Here is a 23,483-nt window from a genome sequence, read left to right as displayed (position 1 = left end):
TGAATAATTACAGTCTGACTACTGTAATTATTCACTTGTGATGTACTGGCATCTCTCCATGATGAAGGATTAAAAAGAAGGTACAATTTTGGTTGAAAAATAGTAATTACTAGACTCATTAGCATATTTGGCAAATTAAATCATAATTAGTATATACAAACCTTTCTTTTATAGAATTTCACATGTCTAATATTGCATTGCGGCTGCTGCAGACGGAGTGCCGCCGTTTACTTAATTAGTTGACTTTTATGATTTTGAAATGAAAATTGATGTTTTTTTTAAAAAGAAAAGAAATTAAATGAATAAAGTGAACAGAAAAATAGCTTACTGCTTACATCCGTATAGAATTAGGAGAAAATTACAATACTAGGTCAAATGGGAGGCTCATTTACATATTTAACCCATTTACTCAACCTATTACATATCTAGACTCATTTTGTGTGATTTTCCCGTAATACCCCTACCCTTCCCACTTCCCCTCACTCTATCGGTTTCTCTCCCCTGTTCTCCTTAGTGCGCGAAAACGGTTTGGCTCCTCCATTAATGATTTGAAGACTTTTGATCTTCCTATTTGCCTTTAAATTGCATGAAATCTGCACCATGTTTCCAAATCACAATGAAGTTCTCTTTTCATCTCTTGATTCTGCAACTTCCTCACCCTAGAAAACGAAGCCATGGTTCTTCATCTTCCTGTTCGTTAATTGGTTTCTTTCTTCTTGTTACCATTCCAGAAATGGTTATTCTACGTTATTTCCGTCGTTCTTCCCAGTTTATCATATTGTTAGGAGCGAAAAATGTAAGTATCTGCTGTTTTTCCTGCGTTTTCCATGAATTCACTTCGCGTAGTCGATGAATTCGCAGAGATCTGCGAAGAGAACGAGCCTGAAACTTGATGATCTACTTCGCGAATCGATGAATTCGCGACGTTCTGCGAAGAGAAAGAGTCTGAAACGTATGGATGTACCTCGCGAATCTATTAGTTCGCGAAGTCTGCGAATAGATCCTTACGTTTCAGACCTCGCAGACTTCGCGAAAGCATCGATATGCGACGTAGATAGTCACATTTCAGACCTCGCAGACTTCGCGAAAGAATCGTTATGCGAAGTAAAATCACCTCTTCCCATGCACATTTACATTCGCATGCTTCGCTAATTTTCATTTCGCGAATCCAAAATCGTCCTTTTTCATAACTAACACGGTTAATTTTTTCTGTAGATGGTTGAATACGTAACATTCCTTTCTGGAAGGCGGCGTACTGGGCTGCAGGGAAGATGATTTTCCTTCCTGTATAGGGATGAACTTCCCCAAGATTGACACATTCACTCCTGAAATGATTCGTTAGGAGAGATTGTGTCAATCTCGGGGTGCACCATGGGACACGTCCATCCTATGGTGCCAATCTTCAAAGTGGACCTAACTTAATTCGGTGCCAATTTTAAAGCGGATGAGTAATCTTCGTTTCAAAATTGGTACCGGATTAGTTATTGTGGCAATCTTGTTGTAAATTTTGATAATGTTATGATTTGAATGTTGTTATTGTGGCAATCTTTTTGTAAATTTTGATAATGTTATGATTTGAATGTTAGAATCCGTTGTTGTTTGCCCTTTTTTGTTATATACTACTTCGCGAATTAGCTTCAAAACACATTCAGGCTTCGCATATGCGAACTAAATTCATCAAGCAAACCCAAACATTTACTTCGCAGACTTCGCATAGTATGGAATATGCGAAGTCAGACGGGATGGGGCGAGCCGCGCGTAAATATTGGGGGTATTTTTGGAAAATCACACAAAATGAGTCTAGATATGTAATAGGTTGAGTAAATGGGTTAAATATATAAATGGGCCTCCCATTTAACCTAGTTTTGTAATTTTCCCTAGAATTAGCTAATTAACAAAATTGATTATATATGAAAGTACATGGGATAACGTTTAAATTTGCTATCTCCTAACTTTCTTGGAGATGCACAGATTCCCTAATTAGATCAATAACAAAACACCGCGCTATCTCCAATCCATTACGTTATTTCTATCTTTATTTTCTATTTTCTATATATCAAATCCTATTTTGTTTCCAACCTACTGTACCATTTATTACATCAAAAAGAATATTTTCAACTTTATTCCATTCTACATAATACTTTTATTGTTTTTAACATATATTATTATTATTATTATAATTATCAATAATCTATAATAAAAATTAATTCGAGGACTCATGGTACCAATTAGGTCTCGATTACGTCATTGATATTACTCCGTTAAGTTCTCTCAATTGTACGTGAAGTGAGAAATCAGAACTTAACGAAGTAATAGGAATAACGTGTTGTATCCGTTATCAAAGCCTAAATTGATACCTTTTTAAAGGTTAAGCCTATATTAATGCTATTTTGTACATGGAGGCTAAATCGATACTTCCCAAAAACCATAGACCTATTTTAGTACCTTATTTAATAATTTACAATTTTATCCAAAATATACATTAATTTATAAAAAAATATATACTACATAATACAATTTTTAATAACATTTAACTAAAAAATCTTAAAAAATAAACCTAAATTAACAAAATATTAATTTTGATCAAAAAAAAGAAAAATTACAGATTTTATTGAAAAAAAATTAATAAAATATTAGTGGAACAGCCAACTTCAACCAATTGGAACTCCACGCCTCATTGACGTGGAGATTTGGCGGCGGTTGGAGTGCCAACCACCGTCAATTAAACAATTCTAACCCTCATTTGGTGAGGGTTGGAGTTGCCCTTAGTTCCACCATTTGGTGGAACAGCCAACTTCAACAAAAAAAAATAGTTGAAGTTGGCACTCCACGTCTTATTGGTGTGGATATTTGACGGTGGTTGGAGTGCTAACCACCACCAATTAAGCAATTCTAACCCTCATTTGGTAAGGGTTGGAGTTGCCCTTAGTTCCACCATTTGGTGGAACAACTAATTTCAATAAAAAAAAAGGTTGAAGTTGACACTCCATACCTCATTGGTGTGGAAATTTAGCGGTGGTTGGAGTGCCAATCATCGCCAATTAAGCAATTCCAACCCTCATTTGGTGAGGGTTGGAGTTGCCCTTAGTTCCACCGTTTGGTGGAACATCCAATTTCAATAAAAAAAAAGGTTAAAGTTGGCACTCCACGCCTCAATGGCGTGGAGATTTGGCGGTGGTTGGCGCTCCAACCACCGCCAATTAAGCAATTCCAACCCTCATTTGGTGAGGGTTGGAGTTTCCCTAAGAAATGTTAAAATTTGATCATCTATATTTCTAATGTGAAATAATTTTGTTTCATAGAGGCGAAATCAATTTTTGACTACTTAAAATGTAAAAAATGAACTCCAACACATGGATTATGCTTTTTTTTTTTGTTGTTGCTTTCAGGACCGTCTTTGGACATGGACAAGAGGGGCATCTGCCCAGGGTCCAAGGGAGTAATAGGCCCAAAAGTAATCTTTTTTAAATAATAATAGAGAAATTAAATATTAAAAGATACAAAACTTACGTAAATAATATTAAAACAAAAAAAATAGCAACACACATCTAAATACAAGGGTTGGAGGAGCCAAAAATAAAAAAAATGTATTAAAAAATACAAAAAATAAAATCATAAAAAAATCAACGACAATAATTATAATCTCTAAACCTAAACAATCACAATACACAATTTTATTAATATATTTTCTTATAATATTTTTCGCATGTTGATTTAGATGATGTTTTTTCAAAAACGAAAGTGTTAGAAATGACTTTGTCGAACTTTTTGATGTCACCGTTTTGAAATTCTTGAGTTTGTCAAAGCAGCAATTTCTTATCCAAATATTTCAATTGCTTTTCGAATCCTTTTAACTATGACAGTGATCGTTGAACCTGTTGAAATAATTTGTTTCAAAGTTAAAACTATGGAAAAACTATTTGAGATTATTAACATTACAAGAAATATTGAATGATTTGGCAATTTTATGTATTGAGAGAAATATGTTTAGGGTATAGTGATGTAGACACTCTTTTTAGTGATTATGCATCTAGAAATGCTTGTACATAATGTTTTATATGAACGACTTGGTACTTAAAGGGAAATAAAATGTTTCATATAGGCCACCAAACTGGATGCTTATTTAAAAAAAGAACAATACACGACTCTTGTTTATGGCCCCAAGTACCTGCCTAGTCGGTGTCCAATGTGATGGGTTTGGACAAGAAAAATATACTTTACGTTAGGCTCAATTCAGGTCCGTTAAAATCCGTCGATATCTAAAACGAACTTAGATTTATAAAAATAGCACAGATCGGTCCAACTCGTTTCACCCTATTAATTTTTAATTATTAAATTTGTATATATTCAATATTTATCTTTACTATACATTATTTTTTATTATTAAAACCTACATGTAACTTTTTAAATAGGTTTATTTGGATTATATTTGAGATTTAATTTTTAAAACTCAAGCTTAGTGTAAACCGAGTCTGCCTAAAATAATAACGAATTGGGTCTAGTTAAGTATTTTTTTACAAAAGTCTGTTGAGCTCGACACATATGAACATGTCTAGTTGAGGATACAATCAGCATCCCATAGATGAACACAGAGAACTGGACAAGGACGAAACCACTCTCCTTAGTCCCTCATAGAAGAGGTTGTTTTAGATGAGAGAGTGTGCCGACATCTCTTGGCTCCACTTTTAGGCCCATGCAATGCTAGTTCATGTAGGAGGGGGAAGCTGCCTAGGGCCTCCATTCTAATTTATTTTTTAAATTACAATAATTATTGATCTTAATTATTAAAACTTATGTTTATAAATAATTATCATTCAGAATTTAATAGTAATTATATATATAATAGTAATAATATTGTCAATTAAAATAGAATAAAATATCAATAACAAAAGCACATATTATCTTCTTTTTTTCTTCAATTTTCACCTCTCAACAATAATGACACAATAATAGGACCTCTAAAATTTATTTTACAACCTCTCCCTTAACAATAAGAGCAAAGTACTATAAAAAAAAATCTTTATAGTTTGCTGATTTGCAAACACAATCTAACCGTTTAAGAACTTGCAAACACGAGTCTTTGGTTTGTACAATTTATAATTAAAGGATGTGTATCAATTTTTCAGTCAAAAAATACTCTTGATTTAATTGATTTGTAAAGTCAGTCCTTATATATATTTTTTTGTTAATTTACTATACATTATTTTTTATTATTAAAACCTATATGTAACTTTTTAAATAGGTTTATTTGGATTATATTTGAGATTTAATTTTTAAACTCAAGCTTAGTGCAAACCGAGTCTACATAAAATAATAACAAATTGGGTCTAGCTAAGCATTTTTTTACAAAAGTCTGTTGAGCCCGATACATATGAACATGTCTAGTTGAGGATACAATCAGCATCCTATAGATAAACACAGAGAACTGGACAAGGACGAAACCACTCTCCTTAGTCCCTCATAGAAGAGGTTGTTTTAGATGAGAGTGTGTGCCGACATCTCTTAGCTTCACTTTTGGGTCCATGCAATGCTAGTTCATGTAGGAGGGGGAAGCTGCATAGGGCCTCCAATCTAATTTATTTTTTAAATTACAATAATTATTGATCTTAATTATTAAAACTTATGTTTATAAATAATTATCATTCAGAATTTAATAATAATAATAATAATAATAATAATAATAATAATAATATTGTCAATTAAAATAGAATAAAAAACGATAACAAAAGCACATATTATCTTCTTTTTTCAATTTTCACCTCTCAACAATAATGACACAATAATGGGACCTCTAAAATTTATTTTACAACCTCTCCTTTAACAATAAGATTAAAGTACTGTAAAAAAAATCTTTATAGTTTGCTGATTTGCAAGCACAATCTAATCGTTTAAGAACTTGCAAACATGAGTCTTTGGTTTGTACAATTTATAATTAAAAGATGTGTATCAATTTTTCAGTTAAAAAATACTCTTGATTTAATTGATTTGTAAAGTCGATCCTTATATTTTTTTTTATTAATTTACAAAGTCAGATTTTTTACTTTCTCCAAATCACTCCCTTTTAAAATTAATAGTTACGAATAACCTAACAATAATATAGCTAGACAAATTTCCTTAAAGATTTGATATTTATTTTGATTAATTTTATCCATTGTCCCGTGCTTCTAGAATGTCCTAAAATATGTATGTATATATGTTACTGTTTATAGACACAGAATTAAACATAGTATAGGAAACAAGTAAAAGTGGGTTGTAGAAATTTGTGGCATAAAGGAATATAGTTAGATTATATGCATATGGAATTGGAAAAGGTATGGTATGGGAGGCCATATGCATATGGAGGGGAGAAGAAGAAGATAAAGAAACGGTAAGGTTACAGATAGATAGGGCTATATAATCAACAAAGATAGCGACATTACACCGATAGAGCCTCAACGGTTTCGCAGAAGGCCAGAGGTGAGCTTCTAGACTTACTACTACTAGACATACCTAGCTTAGAGTGGGCCGCCTAAACCTTACATTACATATGAATATGGCGGTGCCCGGTGCTGAGTGGAGCTGGCGGCCAATAATTTTTATTTTTAAGTTTTAATACACCATTTTTATTAAATAACTCTTAAACTTACAAGATGTCATGTTATAAAGTGATATAATTAATTTATTTAAAGTAATATAATTAATTCTTCAAATTAATGTGACAGAGTATAAAATAACTTGGATAAATTAAAACATAAATAAATCATTTTAAAAAGGTAATATTGATATTAGACAAATTAAAATATAAATTATTTAAATAAGTTAAAGGAGCAAGAGCATCTCCAACAACCTCTTAAATTGGTTCTTAAATTAAAATTGAGGAGAATAAAAAATCAGTTCCAATAGTCTTTTAGTGGCTCTTCAAATAACTAAGAGTCTATCCATCATCTCTATTAATAGAGAGTCTCTCTCCACTTCTTAGTGCATCCTAAATTCATTTTTTTATAAATAATGTATTATTAAGGAGGTTCTCTCCTTTCACTATTGGCAAATTTCTCTAATTTTTCATTAATCAAAAAATTATGTCCGGAATACGAGAAATTATACCCTACGCCTGGTATACCATCTCAAAATCTGAGGTGGTATGCCATCACCAATAAAATCATAACACCTATAATTAAATTTCTTCAATAATTAATTAAAATATTTCACTCTCTCTTGCCTTTGCTTCCCTCACAACAACCACCATCGGCAACCTTTTTTCTGCCCGGCCACCACCATCTTCTCAAACTGAACCTTCTAAACTATCCATTTACCGTCATCGGCAACCAAGCAGGTCACTGTAATTTTCCCTTTCCCAGATGAAAGTTACTTTTTCTTTTTCCAATTTCTTTCTCTTCCTTATAATTTCCCCATCAGACAAACAAGTAATTGCAAGTAATTTCCAAAATTTTCTCCATTTATCCGGGATTTCTGACAAGTTTATGAAGCCTAAACATTAACTGAGGAATTTGATTAAATCTCTCTCTGCAATTTTCTCAGCCATCAAACAGTAACTGATACAAAAAGAAAATCCAATTCTATTGACATTTAAAAAAGTTCACATTCTCTAATTTATTTTGAGAAAAAGAGAAGATAATAGAAGTGGAGAGAATAAAAAAGGATTAGTAACACTCAGTACTAAACCCAGAAATTTAAGGTTCAAGCAATATATAGAAGATTAAGACTGAAACCCAAAGTTAAAGAACTGATTTCAATGAAAAAATAATAAATCATGTGCCTATTCAAACCCCTTCTCTCTCTTATTTAAACGGAGCAGTGATGGTATCCGGCGGAGAAGAAGGAGAAGATGGTGGTGGCTGGAAAGAACCCTTGGTGCAATTTTTTTTTTTTTTACCGATGGTCGTTGTAGAGAGGGAAGACAAAGGGACAGGGATGCAAATTCTAATCTAGAGAGAGTAAAATATTTTAATTCAAATATTTTAATTAATTATTGAAGGAACTTAATTACGTGTTATGATTTTATTGGTGATGGCATACCACCTCAGATTTTGAGGTGGCATGCCAGGCGTAGGGTATAATTTCTCTCGGAATATTGTGAAAATTAAGGAGGACTCCCTCCATTCTATTATATAAATCATTCTAATAAATTAGTATTTTTCCTAAATATAAGTTATTCTAGGATTTTAATGACTTTTCGTTTAGTTTTTTGGTCCAAATATTAAATATTTTGTATTGGTACATGTGTTTCTTAATATTCCAAATAATAGTGATATGAAAATGATTTTTTTTAGTTAACCAATATATTTTTTAATTTGCGTGAAATATCTTAAAATGACTTATATAATGGAATGATAAGAGTATGCGTCAGACCAGACATTTAGATACAATAATTATGTAAATACTAAATATATGGAGGAATTAATTTATTTGGGTATCCTGGGTCGCCCCCATTCAAGATTTCAAGTTCCTTTTCAGCTACCTGGTTACTGTGCATGTGCCCCCCTATCCTTACATGTGGGTCCACTTTATAGCCCTTCCTTTTCGTTTCTCCTACTATTAATTAAGTGTAGTATGAATGAACCCACTAATTTTTTTTTTTTTTTTTTTTTGTATGAATGAACCCACTTTGTTTATTTTTTAATAAAAAAAAATTATTTGTTTTTTTATATTCAATTTATATTTTTCAAATTAGTTATTGGTCAATGTCTAATTTAGTTAAAGGCAAAAGGTAACGGATGCTCCGAACGCTCTTGATAAGAAATATATTTTATTATATTTTTTATATAATGTATATAATATGTATTAAGTGGTTTGATACAAATTAATTAATTAAAATAATCAGAAATCTTTTTTAGTTATTTAAACTAAATAATTAATAACCTAACAACATTTTGTATAGGAGATAAGGAAAGTCACTTTCATCTATTGTCATCTTTATTTTCTCTGAGACATATTCCAACTCAATCTCATCCTCCAACTCAATCTCCTCCTCTAACTCTTCTGGACATATTTAATGAAATTTAAACCAAAAATATAATTTCCAATTCTCCACTTATTTCTTTGATATTTGATTTTCTAATTTTTGAGATGGGAATGTTGCAATATGCTCTTGCAAGCAGTATGAGTTTTTGGGGATATTTTTTCGGCACGTATTGCGAATATTTCTTCAAACGGATTGTCATAAAGTTTCATGTATTTACTTGCCGATTCGCTGGCGTCTTGATGAAAGCACTACTTCAACTCAAGTTCTAGGTGAACAATCTACTGAGTTGATCAACAATGACGATATTTCGTGCCTTCCAAAGTCAAATCCCAAAGGACAACCGAAGAATAAACGACAACAAAGTGGAAAAGAAGTGGCAAAACAAACAAGACATTGTTCTAAGTGTAAGAAACCTAGACATTATATAAACAATTGTAGGATGGATGAAGATCATGCTACTGTTTCGAATGGTGCACTGACAAAAAAAGAACAAAGTTGATGCATGTATTGAAGATGTGAATCCTGTTTTTTTTAGTCAAGCATTAGGTTTGTTTTAGGAGTCAAAGTATTAGAGTGGTGCATTAAAACTATTGAATTCTTTGGTCACTGTTAAATTTTTTGGTTATTATTTACACAATCTCCCATTCTTCACTAATTTCCTCTAATTTTAATACTTGATTTTCTAATTTTTTTTAGAGCAAAAGTGCATGATTTGAATGATAACTAAATTAATTAAAGAAGAAGAAAAAAAAGAACTAATATTAGAGAGAAGTAAATGTTAGATTTGTAGAGAGCGACAACAAGAAGAAGAAATGGTACAAATGACAGCTAAATTACCATTAAATAGACTACCTAATTACATTCATATTTAATGCATAGAATTTGACTAATTACAATGCAAATCATTAAAAAAATATTAACAAAATATTAACATTTTCCAATACAAACCATTTAATTTGTGCTATATAAAAAATAAAAAATAAATATTTCTTATCTAGCATTCCGGAGCGTCCGTTAGCGGGCTCGATACAAAAAAATTTGAAATTTAATAGATTGAAATAAAAATAAAAGCCATGCTGGTCAATAAAAATTAGGATGATAAAGGTTTTTGGGCAAATTATTAGAAGCACCCGGTTTTCATGTCAAACGGAGGACCTCTCATATATATTTTGACATGTGTAACACAGACCTACACATATTATAAGAGGTCCCACTATTTTAATTAATACGTGGGGTCACAATACACATCCAAATGTGAATTAGGGATCCTCCGAGTGACATGGAAGAATCAGTGCTTAATATAAGAATTCGGGTTTCTGAATGTTATTTTCCTATTAATTGGGATATTATCATTTTTTTCAATTTCAACATATATACATACCCCTCTTCTACTTATATATATATATATATATATATATATATATATATATATATATAGGAGAGATCAGGTGTGACAAGTCTTATTGTGTGACAAAGACCAGTTTTGTAATTAACTAGGGGAATGTGGCAAATTTATAAATAAAAGGAAAGAGAAAATTGTTTTATTTCTTTTCTTTAAAATGCATTTTTCCGACTTTTCCAACCTCGTTTCTCAAAAACTTTTATATCGTTGGACTCGTGTCACGTTCGTGTATAAATTTCTAGAATTTATACCTTGATAGTAATATATATTATAATTATTGGGTATGTGATAGTAATTTGGTGTTATAAGGAAAGTTTGGAGTTAATTTGATGGTTTTATGTATAAATTAAAAGTTTAGAATAATTTTTAAAGATTAAAGAACCAGCTTAACTCCCTAAGGTAGAAGCTAGAGTAATATTATTTCCGTCTCGTAAACAAAGAGGTAGCCTTAGTGAGGCTTGGGAGAAGTTGAATCAGAATCTCGAACCACAGAAAGAGAAATGAAACAAGGTAAACTTCTCCTCGGGAAGTTTTATTCTTAAATATAAATATCTTTTATTCTAGCGAATCCTTCTAACTCTTAAAGGCAACCGATGGTCTGCGCCTTTCACCTGCTATTTCATCGCTTTGAGCTGGGTAAGCTGAGAAGGCTGAGAACTACATATGATGAGATATTGCCCAAACACCTCCGACTGCAAACTCTTCGATGGCGGATGCTTAGGCAAAAACTGGAGATTCTACTACATCAATTATCATGGCATTCGAGGAAGCGATAGCAGACTAACAAGCTAAAAAGTGATCCCGCTGTACCCGATCTCCCAGCACTGACATTGAGAGAAGAGTGGAACGGGACTAGCTTTATATTATAGGGGACTTCTTTTCTTGAGGCATATCGTTCTGGTAACGAATAGGTGACACAAACAGAAGATTCAACAGAGTATGAAAGCCTTTTTCTGGGAAGGCCAGTTGGGTGAGTTGGCGAAGGAGGGGCTTTAGGAAAGGAGTTTCATTCGGTAGGAACCGGGAAAGTAGCCATACCTTTAAAGGTAGCATAGATAGCAGTGGAAAACCAAACAAATGCTTCACGCAAATAGTTTGAAAGAAGTTCTAAGCAAAATAAGCAGATAAGGCATCAAGAAAGAGGATGACCGAGCTAAGATGCTAAGCAAGATGGATAAGATCAAAGTAAGGAGCATAGAGAATTTCGTCGATTTTTACGTAAGGTGGTTTTGGATCTGGTTCCTGATGGAGTTTTGCCCTTTTATAGTTACTAGGTAATAGTAAGCTTAAGGAGAAGAGTCAGCCCCAAGAATAGGATCTAAAGGTGTTAATCCTAGGGGAATGATCGTACAAAGGAAAGCAACTGTTGAGCAGTGGTATTCGTTCATCTTTGAGTTAGAAATGCCAATTCTGGTTTCCACGAAGTTTGATCGAGGAAAAGCTAGAGGAATTCTAGACAGATAAGATAGGTGTAAAATTTTATGTTATAGGGTTTACATATACCCGTAATTGTTGTTATAATTCAAATTGAGAAGAATTTTGTATTGAAAAGAATCAATACTGATTGGTTAGGTATCCATTTTTTTTTCTTATATCATTAAGATATTCTTAAGATATAATTAAGATTAGCGAAATACAATTTTAGATTCAAATCCATGGGATTCTTTATCTTATTCCATCCATGAGGAACGGAGCCCACTGTTCAAGAAATTAAATGGCTAGAAGATGTGTCAATGAACGGAAAAGTCTTTCAAGATGTGGAGCGAGATTCCCTTGTGATGTTTATGGATAGTTCCCGGAAAAGCCCTTCTTTCTTTCTCGGTTCTGGGATCGGCATCTCCTGAATGGCCTTCACTTTCTCGGGGTCAACTTCGATTCCTCGTTTACTTTTACTGACAATGAAACCAAGCAATTTCCCCGATTGGGCTCCGAACGTACACTTGGCCGGATTCAAACGCAGCTGGTACTTCCTGAGAGCTTCTTAAAATTCACTAAATGATCTTCTTACGGCCTAGATTTAGCAATCATGTCATCTACATAGACCTCGATCTCCTTATGCATCATATCATGAAACAGAGTGACCATGGCGCGCTGGTAGGTTGACTCGGCATTTTTTAGAAAAAAAAAAAGACAGATTCCCCCAAGGCTTAGAAGCTCCTGTTCTTAGGGGTTGATAGGGATTGGCTAGAGCAGCTAACAGATATATATGAGCTAGTACGCCCAGGAATAAAGAAAAGGAACGAAAAAGCTAACAAGACAATAGGTATGAGCGGGTAAAGAACCAAAGAGCTTCTTTACTTGGGCGGTTGGAATATTTCTATTCCGTATATATTCGTTCATGAGTTTTTTGAAATAAATAACATAAGCGAAGTCGTTGGACCAACAATTGGTATCTTTATTACATTGGTTAAAACTTATTTGTTCTTGTTCATTCTTGGCAACTCCTCAGAAGACTAAGCAACCAGTCAAACCTCCCATGGCTCTTTATCGGTGATTATAATGAAATTCTGCACATTAGTGAAACGACAGGGTCGGAAGATGAAGATCGAGCACCGAGTGCGAGCCTTCAGAGAGGCGTTGGCAGACTGTACCCTACATGATCTTGGGTACATGGGACATGCTTTCAAATGGTCAAATCGAAGAAAGGCCGATGGAGAAGTACGAGAGCGTTTAGATCGAGCTGCGGATACGGCTTCTTGGTGTAAGTTATTTCCCCTAGCTGACCACCCATTCTTTCCCCTTCCCCCGGCCCGGTGAAGTCCGATGAGATCAGATCTCGCGAACGAAGTGAAGTGATAGGAAGAGAAGACTGCTGGCGGGAGATCCCTATTCATTACACCCCCCCTTGTATAGTAAGGGGAAAACGGAAGTGCGCTCCTGCGCACCAGCTGAAGGAAGGAGCTTTTACAACTTACCTTATTATTAGAGAAAGGTATAAAGATAAAGGACCAAACGAAATCTTTACCGAATTTGGATATACATATCACGAAATGTTCCAAATGATATATATATCATCTTTATCACCTCTTATATCATTATCTTTTCTTTTTCTTTTTCTTTTTCTTTTATATCTATCATCAGTTTTCTCTGAACCGTTTCTCCACCGTTTCTTCGATTTACGGAGATTCGACCGTCCGAATCACTCGAAATTGAAAACATAGCATCCTTATGCATAGATCTAAATCCTAACCGAAGAGTTTTTGAGTTTCGGCAGTGTTTGGAGGGAAACGTCTTAGACAGAATTTAGAGGCGAATCGATCATGTGTATTTTCTTCAATTAGTAACCAAGGTAAGTAACTATCAACTATATTTTGAGTTTTATGTATATAGATATATATAATCAAAGAAGTTTCAGAAATTGATATTTTAGGGTTATGGAGGAATTTTGTAAAATTGTGGTTTTTCATGATTTTGCATTTTATTGTGAAATTATGGTTCAAATGAAGCTATTGACTATGCTTCTATGTGATTTTCAGATTTTACTTGATTATATTGATTTAAGGCTTAATTTGGTTGATTTACATATATATACATATATGTTTTTGGTTTCAATGTATATCTATATTGAATAAAATGAATTTGATGATTTCTTATGAATTGTTTTTGGATTGAGAAATTTGTTGCGGTTATTGTTGTTATTATTTTGGATTGAAGTCCAAATATGATTTTTATGAGTTGTGATATTTCGAAAGATAAAATGGTTTTGTCCATCTAGGATTGCCCGGGGTAGGAGTTGTATTTGTAAGACCATATCTAATGGCGGTATGGCCAGAGTGCACGACTGGTAGTCCTAACTGTTAGGCAAGGAACGAGATATAAATGAGATATCTCGATTATTGATATGATTGATTTTATGATAAGCTACACGGGTGGAATTCGAGGATGGATACACATACACAAATTTTATTTTATGAACTTAAGTTTTGAGAATATTTTATAAGGTTTCGATGACTATCTTATAAACTTAAGTTTGAGCATATTTTATAAGGTTTTGATTAAATCCCTTTACAAATGTATATATGTAGCTATGTTAAGTAAAGTTGGTTTTTATAGCTGATAGTTTCTTGCTGAGATTTTTGTCTCACGTTTTTAAATGTTTTAATGTTTTTAGGTGATAAAGTACAGGATATAGAGAAGGTTACCGACCGATTATGTGAGGTTTGGAAGTTGACTGCTTATTGTTAGAATTATGGTTAGAACTTTGATATTTCAATTGTAATATAATGGAGTTGGTAAATAGATGTTGAGGTCCTCGAATGACTAATGTAGTAGGAATATGAATTATTTTAGAATATATATTGAAGAGGAAGGCCAAAATAAATAAATAAATATGATATTATGATATTTGGATAAATTGGAGACTCCTAAGTATTGATTATGATCTTTCTATTTCACACTCGATGCCGATTGAGGTCGTCTAGGATCGGGTGTGACAACTCGTCTTAATTAGACGGTCATTTTAAGATCCCATAAGCTCAGGTAAAAAAAATGCCCAGAATTTTTTTTAAAAATTTCAGAAAATATAAAAAAATCATTTTGAGAAACTTTAATTCTTGACTCAAAATGAGATTCCTTACGGTTTATTCTCAAATCAACGGAATCCGGCGATTAGGTAGGTGTTTTCCGGCGAGAAAACGGAAAGTACCCAGAAAATTCTCAAAAAATTCAAGAAAATGTAAAACATTATTTTGAGAAACTTTAATTCTTGGGTAGAAGCAGGATTGCTTACGGTTTAGTCCCAATAAAATAATTTCTTTAATTTTATCCATTTTACATGCTTCAACAATTTATTGGGTCAAAACTGTAAAAAATCTCGTTTTGAGCCAAGAATTAAAGTTTCTTAAAATGATGTTTTATATATTTTGGAATTTTTTGATATTTTTATGGACACTTTTTGGTCTTACCTTTCAACACTATGTGTTGCAATATTTTGTTGGAACAATATAACAATTCTGTTGGAACAATATAAGTATTCTGTTGGAACAATATAATTATTCTATTGAAAGAATATAAGAATTATAATTATTTTCTAAATAATATAACTAATATAAATTTGAAGATAGTATATTAAATACTAAGAAACAAAAATGAAATTTAAGACATAGATAATAAAATTGATTTCGAACAATTGGTAAACTGATTTATTATGTTGGAACAATATAAGTACTATGCTGGAATAATAGAACTATTTTCTTGGAAAAATTGGTATGCTGATTTATTTTGTTGGAACATTATAAGTATTATGTTGAAATAAATGGTACACTGATTTGGAACAATTTCGTACACTATCAGAACAATGTAAGTAGGACTAAAAATATGTCCAGAAAATTATCAAAAAATTTCAAAACATGTAAAACATTATTTTAAGAAACTTTAATTCTTGGCTCAAAACGAGATTTCTTACGGTTTTGACCCAACAAATTATTGAAGCATGTAAAATGGATAAAATTAAGGAACAAGTTTTATTGGGACTAAACCGTAAGAAATCTCGATGCGTCCCAAGAATTAAAGTTTCTCAGAATAATGTTTTACATTTTTTGAAATTTTTTGAGAATTTTCTGGACACTCTTTTCACCAGAAAACGCCCACCCGGATTCCGTTCACCGGATTTTTTTTTACTTGAGCTTCAGGGATCTTAAAATGACCGTCTAATTTAGACGAGTCTAATAGTATAAAAACTTTCGAAAAACGAGATTAGAAATGTCGGGAAAATGTATTTTAAAGAAAAGAAATAAAACAATTTTCTCTATCATCTCTTTTCTTTTATTTACAAATTTGCCACCTTGCCCTTTTCAATTATCATCAAAACCACGTAGTTTTGTTATGTCACACAATAAGCTCATTGTCACACCCTAACCCCTTGTTACTCTGGATCTCACATATATATATATAAGGTTCCTCTGTTTTTACCTAATACATTAGCCAGTCCCTCGATTTTTAGAAATAATTATATAATCCCTCAGTTTTTGTTTTTTTTTATCAACTACTCAGCCCTTATGTTTGGATTGGATCAAAGGTCAAACTATACTAAATAAACTTTGAAATACCAAAATTACCATTTACTCTATGTTTTAATAATAAAACATCTATTTTTCTTATTTTATGTATTTTTTTATTTTTTCTTACATATATAATTATAATCTCTACAATATTGAGTAATTAATTTATTAAATTTTATATAATTATAGAATTTAATTTAGTAGCATAAAATTTATAAACTAAAAAATGAATGAAAAATATTTCAAAAAATTATCAAAATGGAGGCAAAATTATATAAATTGTAAAAAGTAATCTTTATTTATCTTTAATAAATTTTATAAATGAAGAACAAAACAAATATGATTTTTTAAAAAAAATAAATTTATAATAATATTTAATATTAGTTTAAAGATATCTATACTATATATAATTACGGAAGCAGAGAGAAATGAGAAGAAGTGTTTTAGAGGTCTTTTTGATGAGTTGTCAACGTAGTAAAAAATCAGATTAAAAATATTTAATTAATTAAAAATAACAAATTTATATTTATAATATATTAAATAATTACTAGCCTATTAATTAAAATAATAAAAGAAAGCAAGAGTTACGGGAAGATGAAAAAACACAAATCAAAGGAAATCCAAAAGTCACAAATAAACTTCTATATAAAGCATGATAGATAGTATTCCATCATTATATTCATTGGTTACGATAGATAGTATTATATTTCTGAAGGTAAATATTCGATTTTTTTTCATATGTTGTAGTTATTTTGTTCTCAATTATGTTTTTGTTTTATTTTTATTAAACAATAGTTGTTATAGTTCCATCTTTCAGATTCATTTCTGTTGTTACCCAGGTTCTATACCTCTCGCTATCTTATCCATGTTTTCTTTTTTATTTGTCTTTTTTTTTCCAAACTGATAGCTTCAATTGAAGAAATCCGACAGAAATAGAAGATGCATAAACAACTAAAACCGGAAAACACAAAAGTGTCAAAAATTACAAGAAATTCTTATGTTTCTCAAGGTAATTATTCGATTTTTTTCATATGTTGTAGTTATTTTTGTTCTCAATTGTGTTGTTGTTTTCTTTTTATTAAACAATAGTTGTTATAGTTTCATTTTTCAGAGATGAAATTCCATTTCTGTCGTTACCCAGGTTCCATACCTCTCGCTACCTTATCCATGTTTTCTTTTTTATTTGTCTTTTTTTTTCAAAATGACTAAAATAAAGATTTTGTAAATTTGTATTCTTTTTTAGTATATGTTGTTAGGTGTTATCGTTTCGATTGCTAACTCTTAACTAAAATTTAGATTTCCGGCTTTATATGAACTCAATTTTTGGCTTTCTCAATTGTGCTGTTGTTTTATTTTTATTAAACAATTGTTGTTATAGTTTCATCTTTCAGAGATGAAATTCCATTTCTGTCGTTATCCAGATTCCATACCTCTCGCTACCTTATCAATGTTTTCTTTTTTATTTATTTATTTTTCAAAATGACTAAAATAAAGATTTTATATATTTGCATTCTTTTTTAGTATATGTTCCTAGATGTTATCGTTTTGATTGTTAACTCTAACTAAAATTTAGATTTTCGGCTTTTTATGAACTCAATTTTTAGTTTTAGTTGAAGTTAGATTAATTTTTCTAATTCGGAACATGTTGAAATAGATATAAAGTTTCGCATGATAGTTGTTCATTGAAGTTTGAGACATATTAAATAAAATATTAAAGAGATATTGGAATATTATACTTACAATGAAGTTTATTTCAATATAAATTATGTTATAATATTATTATTATTATCAAGAAGTTATTTTTTCCCAATTTTCTAGACAAGGAGATTGTAAGCGTCTAATACACTTGATAAGATGTTTATTCTTGAAGAATATGGATTATGCTAGATACGAATTCAAAATCAAGGTAAATAAAAATAAATTTTGATGCTCAAAATCCTAAAAATGTACATTAATTATGGATATTGAGATAATTGCTTTTGCAACATTGGCTTATATAATTTTTAACTATTATATTATGGTTTGTACAAAATTGTTAGTATTTCAAGAGTTTTTAACAGATGAAAATGAAATATGATCATAGGACAAATTATTGAAAAATATTAATTAAGAAAATATTATTATTTGAATCTCTTCAAATTCTCAAATGTTGAGCATAATGATTCTAATTAATATAATTAATTTCACATATTAATTATAAAACGTTTTTTTACTGAGTGGTTACAATTGCGATTTAATTCTATTTAACTAAAATTAATTTATGGACTTAATACTGCATTAAGAAAAAATAAAATGTTTAATTAATGGGTAAAAAATATTTTCACTCTCCTCTTTATACGCTTATGTCTCGACATTCTCTTTTATTTTTTTAAAAAAAAACCCCGAGAGGAAGATGGTTCTCTCCTAATTATCTTTTTCGTCCCTTCATTTTTTTTTCAATTCTTTTGTTTGTTTTTCTTACTTACAAAATTCAAGAATATATAATTATTAGAAAATATTAATGAAGTCAAATAAGTGATATCTGCGAGTATGGCTGATATTTTATATAGTGAAAGAATGAATAACAAATTGATCGAATGTCTTGATGAGATATTACGAGATGAAAATAGGAGAAATCATCATCTTAAACTGATTCAATTAGATATATTGGGTTATTGTAGCAGAATGAATAATTGAATTCGAATACTTGGTGATCATGAAATTCGATCAACCAAAATAATTATCATCAAGATGAATTTGTGACTAATTCTTACGAATTTTATTTTTTTATATGTAACATATTGAATTGATAAAGTTTCTTCATATGCAACATTAGAAAAGTATTGATTGTAATAGTTTATAGAATAATATATTGATGTTGATTCCATTTTAACATAGATTGTAATTCTTTTGTATCGTAGATATAATATTTAATTTTAATTGTAGTTTAATTCAATTTTTGTTTAACCTATATTGTAATTCTTTTGTATCGTAAATATAATATTTAATTTTAATTATAGTTTAATTCAATTTTTGGTTTTTTTATTATATTCTAATATATTTCTTAATTAATCTGTTATTTTATTATTATTGTTTCACAGAATATTTGGAATATGAAAATGTATTAAAATTCCTAAAAAGTACAAATCATTGAATTTTATAAAAATAAATAAATCATTCATCTTTAGTTAAAATTCTATAAAAAAAAAGTAGTCAATTATTTTTAAAATTAATTTAATTTGAATTATCATTAAAAAATATATATTAATTTTAAATATACATAATATAAATTTTTTTCATAGCATGATATAAAATTATTTAAAAGTAAATACGTCAATTTATTTATTTATCTAAATTATATAAAAGTTTCATACCCCGTGCATCGCACGGGTTTTCGACTAGTTATATTAAAAAACAAAATTTTAAAAGAATAAAAATACATTTTTAATAATTAATATATACAAATATATGAATCTGGTTCACAAATTTTATTAAAACTTTTAAATTAAATTTGAAACTAAAAAATAAGGTTTTTTTATGCAAATAACTAAGGGCAATTTGGGCTTTCTCTATAAAAACAAATGGAAGGACTAAAGAGTTTATTAAAATAAAACTTAAGGACCTTATAATAATACGATAGATCTACTAGTATGTTAAGCAAAAACATAAAGACTTTATAATTATTTACCCTATATATACCCATCTTCTACTATGCAGTCATACACTAGGGTATGACAATTGTTACCATTGTCATACTAACTTGAGAATGACTCTTCCTATTTCATTCCACATGATATATATGGAGAATTTATATTATGGTTTTTTTTTTGTTTCTAGAGCGTTTAACGTTTTATTCAAAACCGTAGAAAATATAGCATTTGGTTAGGTTTATATAACCGCATAGTTTAATATTTTTTCTGGAAATTGCAGTGTTTTGGAGCTTTTCATAAACAGTTGTTTGTATTTATTTGTTATTGACAAAATTATCCTTCTTATTTTCACAAAATATGTTTATTCTTTAACATTATTTATATTTCTACAACATAATTACCAAAAGAATAAGGTTTTGTTGCGTTCAATAAATTTTTTATTTTTATTAATTTATGTAACACATTTTTTATATTATAAATTATAATAGGATAAGGTGCAAAAATACCCCTAACGTTTATAGCTAGGAGAAATTTTACTATTAACGTCTAAAGTGGTGCAATTATACCCCTAATGTTGGCAGTCAAGAACAATTTTACCCCTAACATTGACAAATTTGGTCGATTTGAAAAATAATTCATCAATCTGTCTTCTTGGTCATGAATATTGTCATTTACACTTCACATGTGCATCATTTTTTATCATCATTAGTAACAGATCATAAACATATGATTAGATGATTTTTTAAAAATATATAGTCTTTTGTATGAGTTGGATAAAAAAATTTTGAAAATTTCACCAAATTTATAAATATTAATTTTCAATTTTATTATTAAATAAAAAAATATGAAATATCTTTTTTAGAACTAACTGATATGTGCAATTGGTGTAGAATAAGAAATAAAATATTTGCGTTTTATAATAATGTATGAAATTGACACAACTTGGCAATGTTATGGGTAAGATCAGTGTTCTAAAAATCTGCTAAGACGGCGCCTAGGCGGGAATTTTTAGAACACCGTCCCGATTTCCACTAGTCGGGTGATATAAATCAGTTGACGATTTTTGGCCTCCTAGGCGGTCTCAGACGGTCCCAAGCGGGTCTAGGCAGGTCTAGTCGACTCCTAGGCGGCTTCCAGGCAGTCCCAGGTAGCCTTTTTTGAAAAAATTGGCCCTTAAATTTTATGTCAAATTTTTAATTTTAAATAAAATATTAAATAACAAAAACTAAAAAAAAAAACCTTAAACTATCAAATTGTAGTTTTAAGAATATTAATTTTATTTTATTTTGACACATTTTATTATAAATGTTATTTTATTGATCTATTTGTTATTTTTTTAAGGACATTAATGTAAATAATATTAAAATATGTATGTTTTTCTATCCTAAATATTTTCTATTATTATTTTTACATAGTATAATTCATATATTAATTGTATTTATATAATACTTTATTTAATAATAAATAAATAAATACAAAAATACAAATCCGACTAATCCCGATTAATCAATAAGGGCTCTGTCCGTCCGACTAGCGCTTAGCGTATTTTACAACATTGGGTAAAATTACTCTTAGACCATCTCTAATGGTAGTAACTTAGTTGTTACTAAATGAAATAAGTAACAACTAACCATTGGAGAGCAAGTTACTTCATTGTTACAAAAATAAGTTTGTTACATAAATTGGTAACGAACAGTAATCATCTTCCTAGATTTCAAAAGTAAAAAGTTTAAAGGCCACCTAAGGCCCAAGGGCGCTAGTTCTGGCGAGTGGCCTACACGCGCCAGATCTGGCACATGATGTGCCAGACGTGGCCTTCAACTTTTCTGCTGCTTGATATATAAAGATGTTGTATGATTACATTTTCAGTTCCTTTTATTAATTAATATTTTCTTTTTGACCCATAATTCTTTTAAAAATTAATCTCTCCTAGTAAGATGTTACTACACTTTGTTACTAACCTTACACAAGTCACAATGGTTGTTACTAACCATTGTGGATGCTCTTAGCTGCTAATATTATTGGTAAAATTACACCATTTTAGACGTTAAGAATAAAATTGCTTATAGTTATAAACATTATGAGCCCCTTTTCACCCTATCTCTTTTATAATTTCTTTATTGATTAATGTAAAACATGTCCATATTAGATATTTTAAATCCGAACAACAACAATTCAATATAATTTTACCAAACAATAGTAATTAAACACCTAATAACAAACAATTAACAGCTTACTGCAACTGCAAACAGCTAACAACAAACACAACAACTATTAGCTAACAGTTGGACCAAACATGCCCTATATATCTGTCCCACCGCATTATTAGTGTATCTTGCGGGTTTGTTTTAAGCCAAAAATCATAATTAGGCCCCTGATATTTCATTTTTTGGCTCACTAAACTTTTAATCTTTTATTTGAATATATTAAGCTCATGATCATTTATTTTGTGAATTACTATACCCAGCCATGAATTCCCACCCCTAGCCCCGTGAAAAGACCGAACTACCCTTTACCCAAAATTTGAAAAAACACAAAACCTCTCAAACACCCTACACACTCTTTGATCAAATCCGGACTAATTTGTGAACCAAAACATGGAGTGTAACAACAACCGTAAAGGGAAAGGGAAAATGATAAGATTTACCATTTTTGTTTTTTTGATTTAAGCTTAAAAATGGAACCTGTGGGCGATTTTTCAAAAACGCCGGAATCGCAGTCGGGCGTATGAACATCACGCCCGACCTACAGTTCCGGCGTATGAATATCACGCCCGACCTGTGGTTCGGGCGTGATAGCCTCATGCCCGCACCATAGGTCGGACGTGATATTCATACGCCGGAACCGTAGGTCGGACGTGATGTTCATACACCCGACCTATGGTTCGGGTGTGATGTTCATACGCCAAAGGGGTTTTTGAAATTTTAAAAAAAAAATTATATTTACATTTTAATTAAATTGTTAAATATTTAGATTAATTTGGGGTTTAATTTATATGTGAAATTTTGATATTAATTTGATTATAATTTATATGTTAAATTTTTAGATTAATTTAGTGTAATTTTGTAGATGGAGCGGCCTACTATCGGGGGGAAATCCGTCTCGTCATCTGCTCGTCGTCTAGATATAGACGAGGAGGAGGATACACCACGGCATACGAGAATGCGTGATATTGATATATCGGGTCGTAGGCGGAGAGGGGCTGCGGCGGAGCAGGTGCGGAGGGGTCCGATTGTGGATCAACCCGATATTCGTGGAGCAGAGGCGGCGATGGATTATGATGACCGAGATCATGATAGAGATTCTGAGAAGGACTATTTGGATGTGGTAGCCCGAGTACTGCGAGAGTCTACAGGTCGTCAGTGTGCAGCTCGTGGTGATGGCGAGGGTGAGGATGGCGATGAGTTTATTAGAACTTATTACATTTTAACACTTTGATATTATATGTACTCTTTTATGTTTATTAATTTATTATCTTTTTGTTTTATGTT

Source organism: Euphorbia lathyris, chromosome 2 (assembly GCF_963576675.1).
Source record: "Euphorbia lathyris chromosome 2, ddEupLath1.1, whole genome shotgun sequence".
NCBI lineage: Eukaryota > Viridiplantae > Streptophyta > Magnoliopsida > Malpighiales > Euphorbiaceae > Euphorbia > Euphorbia lathyris.
The sequence above is the reverse complement of the archived record's forward strand: the minus strand, read 5'-3'. Positions refer to the sequence as shown.